We start from the raw sequence: 10,395 nt of genomic DNA, 5'->3' as shown, positions 1-10,395 counted from the left end.
ACAAATAAGACAAGAAAGAATGAGGAGGAGAGAGGAAGAATCATCAAAAACGCAAAAGAAGTGGCCAACTTGGGGGAAGGGGGTGGGGCACCTGAGGAGAGGAGAGGAGGAGAGAGGACAAGAACCAAGGAGAGGGAGAGCAACCCAGCAAGAAGGTACAGATAGGGGAATAGATTAACCAACACAACGAGGGTGTTTCTCCCTCGAAGTCAACATGGGAAGCCACGAGGGGTTGAGAAGCCATCCATCATCATAATTAAGGTTGATGGGGTGGTTATTAATTTCAATAGTTTCTTTAAGCTTCCTCTTGAAATAGTTGTCCTCGTAGGAGATGATTTGTGTGTCCTCCAAACATATGCGATGTTTGGTCGAGAAAGAATGTTTAGCAAGTGCCGATTTGTAAACCCTATCGTGCCTAATGTCTACCACATGCTCCTTGATATGGGTGTGGAAGGAGAGGCATGTTTCACCAATATAGGGTCTACCACAAGAACAGACCACTTTGTAGACCCCTGAGTTGGAATATGAATCTGTGGGGTCTTTGATTGGTGGGACACGATTCTTGAGCTTGAAGAGGGGCTTGAAAGAAACATGCAAACCATTTTTAGACAGGATCTTAGCAATTTTATGGGAAATCCCTCTACACAATCTAATCCAGAAACTTAGCATTATTAAAAATTTATGCTGGCAAAATGAAACATTGGGGGCCAAGTTAGTATGGTGTCTCTTTGCTGAAAGAGAAAACAAATGGGAAAAAATTATGTACAACAAATATCTTAACGTAGAAGATCCTTATTCGATTTTTAGGATGAAAACCCTATCTAAAGGGTCGAAGAGCTAGAATTTTATGGTAAAATGCAAGCCTATCATTAGCAAATTTCTGACATGGGATGTTGGTAAGGGAGATGAAGCTTTATTCTGGGAAGACTCTTGGGATGGGTACCCCCGATAGATAGCAGTAAGATTCCTAGGGATCTTAAAGAGAAATTAATTCACCTTTGGGGAAGTAAGGTTACCAATAACAAAACAAAGACTTACACAAATAGCTAGCCCGACTGGGTTTGGAAATCTCTAAAGGAAATAGATGTGGATCCAACTACAAAAAAAGCATATGAATAGATTATACAACAAAGGAAAGTTAAGCAGCTCGAAAGGAATGATAAGATTATTTGGGCAATGTTTAATAATGGCAAGTATAATGTGAAGAATAGATACAAAGCCCTTATTCAATCCCAAAGATGGGATGAAGTGGAAATTCCCCCTAATCTTTTTTGGGACCCTTCATGCCTACCTAAGGTAGGTTTCTTTTTGTGGCTAGCTTTTAAAAATAGGATCTTGATGGCCGAGAGATTCTGTAAATTAGGTTTTGTAGGTCCTTCTAGATGTGTGCTTTATAAACAACATAGCGCGGACACTAACCACATCTTATTTAGGTGTCCCTTCTCCCAAATCTATTGGGATTGGCTCAGACAAATGTTAGGCTGGTATTCTCCTCTTCCTAGTTCTTTTACTGATATTTTCAAAAGCTAGCCTACAAATCTTTGTAAAGGCCTATACAACAAATTATGGAACATCAGTCCATCCATCCTTGTGTGGGAAGTTTGGAAAGAGAGAAATAGAAGGATATTATGTGACCAAGGCATGCAGCCAGAAGAAATTGTTAAAAAAATAGAAGCAAGTATAGTCAAGGCAATTAATGCTCACCTTAGGAAATCCATGAAATAAGAAGGAACATTTTCAAACTGGGATGGGTATATTAGAAAGAAATGGACAAACTTGATTAATCCTCTACTCATGTATCTCAAGAACAACAAGGAGGCTAGGGATAACTGTAAATGGTCCCCTCCTTAAGCAGGATGGTCAAAGCTCAACTTCAGTGGGGCAGCTAGAGGCAATCCAGGTGTAGCAGGTATTGCTTGCATTATCACTAATGAAACAGGTGATTGGATTGTTAAAAAATAAAAATCTATCGATCCCACTACCAATAATTTGGCAGAGCTTGAAGCATTGGTAGAAGTCCTTCAACTTTATCTTAAATTAGATTTAAGCAATATCATCATCAAAGGTGATTCTCAAATTTTTCTTAATGCTATCAAGAAAAGAGCTACGCCCAACAGGCTTCTTAACTTGAAATTGGAAGAAGTTCTTAACACACAAGACCGGTTTAAAGATACTTAGATTTGTCATATCTTTTAGGAAGGAAACCAGAAGGCAGATCAACTGGCTAATAAGGGAGCTAATGGTGGGAATTTTTTGTTATTAAATAACCATTTGCCTAGTATAAAGTTCTAGTTTACTTAATTATGTATTTAGTTAAGCTATCTCTACAAACAATTGTATTGGATTGATTTCTTTTTAACTAGATAGTATAAATTACCTAAGTCATTTAAGTGCCCTAACTTGCATTAGTTATATTGTAATACAGATGGAGGATATTCTAAAATATATTCTTAGTATATCTTAACAGCTGTATCTAGATATTATATACTATCATGGAATATAGGTTTCATGTAGATCAATAGACTCAGATATAGTTTCTTATTCTAGTCACTGTCATTTAGTGATTTAGGCATGAGATTTTTCAAGGGACCTAGAGTACTAGGGAGATATAGTGGATGATACTTAAGTAGTATACTATAGCTATTGGATGGCTAGATTTGGCTCTATGTTCATATCTATTCTCTTAATTTTTTTTTGTCCTTTAATTAATATTCCTCACCCTTTGCATTATGGCAAGCTCAAGATGACATTAAAACTATGATGTAGCTGATGTAGGCATGTCTCAGACCTTCTAGTGCTTTCCTCGGTTGTTTCTTTTACCTTCATATGCAGACTAGGACCTGTCTTGTCATTTTTTCCCTACCTCTGCCATGGGTACTTTTGTTAGTGTTTTTCATACCTCGAAGATCCGTACCATGGCCTTTCGTGGCAATGTTAAGCTAGAGAGGTGGAACAAGGTGCTTAGATCAGTAGATGAGATGACAAGAATTGTAATAAGTAGGACTTTAGGTGAAGGTTTTTTCAAGTATGATTTCTCATGGAGGGCTAATAGTGATATCATAGGAACCCTCATTGGATGTATGGCTCAAGCTAGAATTGACAAGTGGGACATGGTGAGACTTTGCCTTAACATCTTCAATCTCATCTACTCTAGAGGGCTGGAAGAAGTGATAATGAGTTTAGATGAGTGGCTCAGGGTACCCCTCCCTGAAGATTATATGGACCACCCTCGTAGGAACTTTGAATTGGCTATTGTTCTGAGAAGACCGGTGTTGGTAATTCAAGATCCTCATGCCTTTAATAAGGTATGGCCTAAAATGGAATCTAGTTTGTATTTCCTCCTCCAATGGAGAGGGGTAGTGGTGGATCTTGGTAGAGAACGGCTCCATAGCTATCTTGGATTGTTCAATGCTTATATCCATCCTAGGGTAGAGCTGGATAATTTGGATGCCCTAGAATTTTGTACCCCCAACATTGAACTATCCAGTAGGATTAAGTTCTCCCTAGAATTTCCTCCTCATTTTCAAATGGAACACCTTCATGAAATTGTTGAAGTTATCATGGTCTTTTGGAGGCAATAGGGCAAGCTAGGTCTTAGACAGGTATCTCTATTTTTTTCGTCTTTTTTTCCAATTTTTTAATGTTACTGGTAGCATGGTACATGTATCTATCTAATTCTATTAATGTCTAGGGATAAGCGTGGTTTAGGTTTGTTCAATTTTTTTTGTATAGTCATATGTTCACATAGGGGTGTTTTGGTTAAAATGTATATGGTAGTTCCTTTGTTTGGAAGTTTCTCAGGAGTTGGTTTGTCTATTAGCCTCTAGCTTTGATTTATACTTTCAAACCCTTGTAATATCATGATATCAATATATATAAAGGTTATGTTTATAAGTTTTCATGCTCTTGTCTCAATGTAAGATTTGCTAGACATTTTGAGCCATTACAAGATGTATATGTAGGACTATTCAAATGAGTCTCTATTTGATTATGAACATAGTCTGAAAAGAAACAGATCTTAAATCTAGCTCAATTAGTATATTAGGTTTCAACGTTCAGAAGTACTTTATGGGCAGTACATCTGGTTTAATATATAACTGATCAATATCATATTATAATAATTCTCTAAGGAAGACACATCAACAAGCATTTGATATAGTATTCTTATCGTGAAGTTCTCCTTTCTGCAACTTTTGAGTTAAATTTCTCTTGCTTTTCTCTCCCTTGGAGTAAGGAATCAGGAGAAAATGTGATTGATCTACTCTGAGCTAGTTGTTCTGTTCTTTTTCTCAACCTGGTGCTATTTGGATCCAGTATTTCTTTCCTTAATTTTTTGTAATCTCGTGTGCTGGAACATCCATTATATTGTTTGGAACTTTCAGAGTAAGATGATGCTAGTATACTAGTTTAATAAGTTATCATGATAAAATCTAATAAACTATCTCCAATTTTAATTCTACAATAAGAAAAGAAGCTTAGTTATATTATTGATTGTTTTATGGTGTCAAGGTAAGAATGTAGACTCCTATTGGATTTAAATCTATATTTATAATAATATCATTTTAAAGGAGTTGCATCATTGCATGATTTTTCAAGAAAGATTTGGCTTTAATATGATCAGGAGCTAGTAGGTCTAGTAATAGACTTAATATCTTTTAGCATTTGAGAATTGATCAAGGTTAACATAGAGTGTTTTCAGATGATCAAGTTAGTCATCATCATTAATCACTAACTGTACTAATGACTTCTTGTTAAGTGGTGTTATTTTTAATAGTTTAGAGAACAGCTGACAAAACAGTAAGGAAGGAAGCCTCTAAGTATCTAAAGTTTAGAACAGATGATGCATCTAGAGAAATTACATTTGATTGATGTCAATTCCTCTAGAGTGGTCCTGTTCAAATATGGACACTTGTCTTCTTTGTTTTCAAATAATACTCATATGTAGAACTAGGGTATGCCCCTTTTATAATGTAATAATAAAGGACTATGGTCCCAAGCGAGACTGGAGGTTTTCTTCTCCGTTATTTCCTAGCAGTGCTCGTTTGAATGGGAAAACCTCAGATGTATCATTATATTGTATTTGTAAGAATTTTCTTTAGGGAAAAATTCACCCAAGATCAAAGAACTCAAGCACAAACACAACAGTAGACTAGAAAGAGTATGATCAAAATATCAATATGTATTTGATTCAATGTGATAAAAGTACACTAAGAGTTCCTATATATAAAGGCCTTTGAGATGTATCTAGAATGCATAGGAATCAGCAACATGATAAGTCATACAACCAGGCACATGTCCACCAGATATGGGTTATCCTCCATTAAGCATAGGAGTAAGTGCTCTAATGAGAGGATAAACCTACAAAGATGTAGCACGCAAAATAATGTTGTAGACACCATGTGCTAAATTAAGAGTGTGAATAACTATGTTGTCTACATGACAACTCAGTTAATGATGCAAACTCCAGTGTTGTGGACACCATGTGCTGAATTAGAGTTGCTTGCTTATGTGTTGTCAACATAACTCATGAAAGTACGCAAACTCCTAAGTGTCTCACAAAATGAAAAATAAAATAATGCAAATAGTAAATACATAATGCATTAACCTAAGTAAACTTAAGTAAAGTGTAAATAGTAAATATGTATTTACACCAACACCACCCCCTCCCCCCCCCCCCTTAAGTGCAACTTACGGGAATGCCCTTAAGCTTATGAAAACTAGGATGAAATGCATGATGGGTCCTGACTACGAGGCTATGTTAGGTACCCATGTACATAATGCAATGCAATCTCCCATAAAGCGGAGAAAGAGGGAAAACCTCATGGGAAAAACCCTCCCCCAAAAAGAGAGATGAAAAGACAAGATGCGTGGATGGATGGAGTAATCAAGACCACCCCCACGCCCCCCCCCCCCCCCCCCCGCCATTACAACATGCATCAAGTAATCAAGTATATACAAGAGATAAGAAGGACAAAACCTCATAAGAGAGAAGAAGAAGGAGACAAGGTAGTCCCCCCATAAAAGAGAAGAAGAAGGAGACAAGGTAGTCCCCTCCCTCTAAATGTAGTGTGTTGATCAATGAGAAATGCTCCAATGTAGAAGCTGATCCATGACCACTGAATGATGTTCCTCCCCTTTGGAAGAAACAATGGCAGAGGTACATGTGAGATGCTTCCCCTATGTGTTGAAAGAATCCTAATGAAGAATGATGTCCTTGAAACCTGCTCAACTATCCCTGTGTCGATGTTCATGGTTGCCCCTTCCTAGATTGCTAAAAGGAATGAGTGTAGTTCTGATAAGGATGGATGTAGAACTTATTTCAAAGAACAATTTGTCTTCTCAAATGATAAGGAGACCTCCTGCAACTATTCTCCATAAGGATCCACAATCACATCAACTTGTAAAGATCGATCATGTAGAGAATGGACATGAGGGTCAGAGTGAGCCCTCACAACAACTATAGAAGGATCGTCCTCATCAAAGAGAAGTGGTATATCATCAAAGAAGTCTCCCAAATTTTCTATGTGTGATTCCACAAACAAACCTAAAATGTCAATCTTGAAGTCATCACCTGAGGTGAAAATTGGAAGACATAGTGTGCCCTACTGTGGTGAAGTACATGAATTGTTCACTGTGACCATGGATGAAGAATTTGCCTCAAAGAGAAGAAAAATATCATTGATGATGTCTCCCACATCTTCAGTGTGAGACTCTACGAACAAACTTGCAATGTCTAGAAAGAAGTCGTCGCATGAAGGTAAAGTAGGAAGACATGAAGGTTCTTGTTGCACTGAATTCGAAGCATATGTGGCTGGAACAGGATTAGTAGTAGCAACAGTAGCATCTAGATGTGTGATCTCATGTGGAGAGGATGCAACTACAATTGGAGTTAAAAGATCTTTTGGAAATGGAGGAATGTGTGGATCTCCATATGCTTCCCAAAGAGCCATCCACATATCATGAGGAAAACTTGTCATTCTAAGAGGAGCAAAAGCTTCCTTACTCATATTGTTATATATTAAGTGATAAAGTTGCAAAATATGTGTCCAATTAAAATGTGGGGGCAATGAATAGAGATAAGGAAACACTTCTTGATGGTGTCTTAAGTGATCAAGTATCGGAACACTCCATTTGTGATAGTTCCTTGTTGTCAACTGTGGTCTAACACCAAACCAACATGTGTGACAAGACTCTATGAGATCAATCAAATTACCCCCCAAAATGCAAAATAAAATCAAAGAAAGCCCCCCTTAATGTATGATTTAGGCACTTTATAAGTAGTGCATGTACAATAGAAAATTTAGGGCTTATTTTTTAAAGTAGTATTTATGTCTATAGAACCTATAATCTAATTGCAAATTCGGAAAGTAGACAAAAATAATGCACTTTAAGAAAAAAATGGAACCTAATTATGTGTCTAGATGAACTCAAACTAAGCATTTGAAGTGGCAAAAATTGGGATTTGCGAGTTGCAAAAAATTCAGAAATAAAGATCTCAAACAACTTGCACCAATGTGTAGATCATAAAATTCTACCCCAAAACAAAAGAAATTGCTCGCAAAAAGGAGCCCGTATGAGGGAGATACATTGTTTGAAAATCACCTCCACTGTTATTTTTCCTGAATCACCATCGTCGTGCCTCCAAAAATCAAATGGCTCTAGATTTTGCCTCAGATGTCCAATTTGGATGAAACAAAATCTAATTTGGGGATTTTTTGACCTTCTGAATGTGATGCAAATATCTTATTTGCACCAACAAGCTTCAATCTTCACATGCAAAAAATCTCTCCTATAGGCCTGATGGCCAATTTTTCTGGAAAAAATAATGCAAATCCAAAAAAAATTATAGAGATGCAGATCTAAAAATTAAATTTAGAGATCTGAAATGATCATACCAATTCTGCAAATTGGGCCTTTGGGTTGCCAGTTTGCAAAAAAAAATTCCTCGATTTTGACTATGGCCCAACATAAGCAAATTTCTAGTCAAATTTCATTGAATCGACACTTCGGATGTAATGGCAAGGTCTGCTTTGGCACTAGATGCTCCCAATCACTACAATACTCCAGAGTTGGGTCAAGATGCTAAAGCAAGAATGGTCTCGAACGACTATGTGAAGAGAATATCCCCAAGCTCTAATACCATATAAGAATTTGGTATAGCTTTGATACCATGTAATAATTTTCCTTAGGGAAAAATTCACCCAAGATCAAAGAACTCAAGCATAAGCACAACAATAGACTAGAAAGAGTATGATCAGAATATCGATATGTATTTGATTTAATGTGATAAAAGAACACTAGGAGTGCTTGTATATAAAGGCCTTTGAGATGCATCTAGAATGCATAGAAATCAGTTCAACATGATAAATCATACAAGCAGGCACATGTCCACCAGATATGGGTTATCCTCCATTAAGCACAGGAGTAAGTGCGATGATGAAAGGATAAGCCTACAAAGGTGTAGCATGTAAAATAATGTTGTAGACACCATGTGCTAAATTAGGAGTGCAACTAACTATGTTGTCTACATGACAACTTAGTTAATGATGCAAAGTCTAGTGTTGTAGACACCATGTGTTGAATTAGAGTTGCTTACTTTTGTGTTGTCAACATGACAACTCATGAAAGTACGCAAACTCCTAAGTGTCTCACAAAATAAATAATAAAATAATGCAAATAGTAAATACGTAATGCATTAACCTAAGTAAACTTAAGTAAAGTGTAAATCGTAAATACGTATTTACACCAACAGTATTTTAATCAAAGGCCTTAGTCATTTATCGATTAAATAATAATAATAATAATCATTTTAAAAAGTCCAATCTATTATGAAAAATTAATAGAAGAATCTTTTTTAATCAAAAAATAACATATTTAACAAATATTTGATTGACTAAATAAATTATAGAAACAAAAATTAATATTTAAAGAAAAAATTAAACTAATATAAAAAAAATTAAAATTAAAATTATTGTTGTCCTCGCAGTCGTGAAGCTCATTTACTCATGATCTCACGATTGGTAGAGGCTCAACAAGTTTTTTATACAAGGTTCTTAATTATAGTAGAGGGAAACTAAAATTTGATATAGTTAAACTTTTACAAGAGATGATTAAGCCTTAACCTTAACACACTGGCTACGTGGCTAGATTTTTCGTTCAAACTTATACTATTAACCGTAATCTTAATTTTTAGCTAAGCATAGGACATAAAGGATCTTAAGGGATATCAATCATTGGGTTGTTATCATTGACAAATTAAGCACCACTATAATTTAATCTAAAAATATTATCAAATTAGCCTCATAAATCGATAGGAGGATAGAATGTTAATAGAAATAATAAACTGATTATAGATAAGGATATATTAATGTGCATAATGATTAACATGTTTGACAAATTTCATCATAATAGAGTAGGATTTTTTTTTTTGTCTCTTATACCTAATTTCAGATAACTAGAATTTAAATAATAAATTGATAATTATTCTTTGCACTTACTACTAATGTGGAGGTTGGAAAAGTGGCATAATCAGTAAAGGAAGGAAAGGGCAACATATCTAAAGGGGGTTGTGTTCCAAAGTTTCCCTTGTGTGTTGATTGGCTTTGTTTACTCCTCCCTTGATTTTTATTTATGTTCCTTAACTCTGGCTACTAATCCCCTTTTAAAAGATTGTTGTGGGTTGTCTTGCATATGCAGGACAGATCTCTACCTTTTGACTGGACATTCGACTCTTTTGTCTCTTCTCGAGCACGTTGACCCTTTCTTAATATTTGTAACTATTGTAAGAAAAAAAAAAATTCACTGGGATATGCCCCTTTTAAATATGTATAATATTGGACTACGATCTCGGGCTATACTAGAGGTTTTCTTACTCCATTCTTTCCTACCAGTGCATGTTTGAATGGAGAACTATGTAATAGTTTTTATCTAATATAATATAAGGCTTCGGTCATTTACTAATCAAAAAAATAATAAATAAATAAACTAAAACCTAATCAATTTTAAAAATTAAATAAATTGAGTTCACAACATGAGCTAATTGGAGATCACAAGTAATTATTTTTTAAATAAATAGAAAAAAATAGTTATAAGTGAAGATTTAAAATATAATCTTATGTGAACAAATTAGATTATTAATAAATTTCAATTTAAATAACATAATATTTAGTAAAATGTTTTAAATAGTTAAAGAAATATTATTTATTTAAATTCAATTTATCAAAAATGAAAAAATAATCATTAAAAAATCCCTCATAAAAAAATATATTATGAAAAATTAATAAGAGAAATAAAAATAATAATATGAAAAAAACAATGACATCTCTAACAAATATTCTATAAGTAAAAATAATATAGAAACTTTAAAATAATATTTAAAGGAAAAACTAAACTAGG

This window comes from Cupressus sempervirens, chromosome 7, assembly GCF_028749045.1.
Source record: "Cupressus sempervirens isolate cs-2001-9-10 chromosome 7, ASM2874904v1, whole genome shotgun sequence".
Classification (NCBI taxonomy): Eukaryota; Viridiplantae; Streptophyta; class Pinopsida; order Cupressales; family Cupressaceae; genus Cupressus; species Cupressus sempervirens.
The sequence above is the reverse complement of the archived record's forward strand: the minus strand, read 5'-3'. Positions refer to the sequence as shown.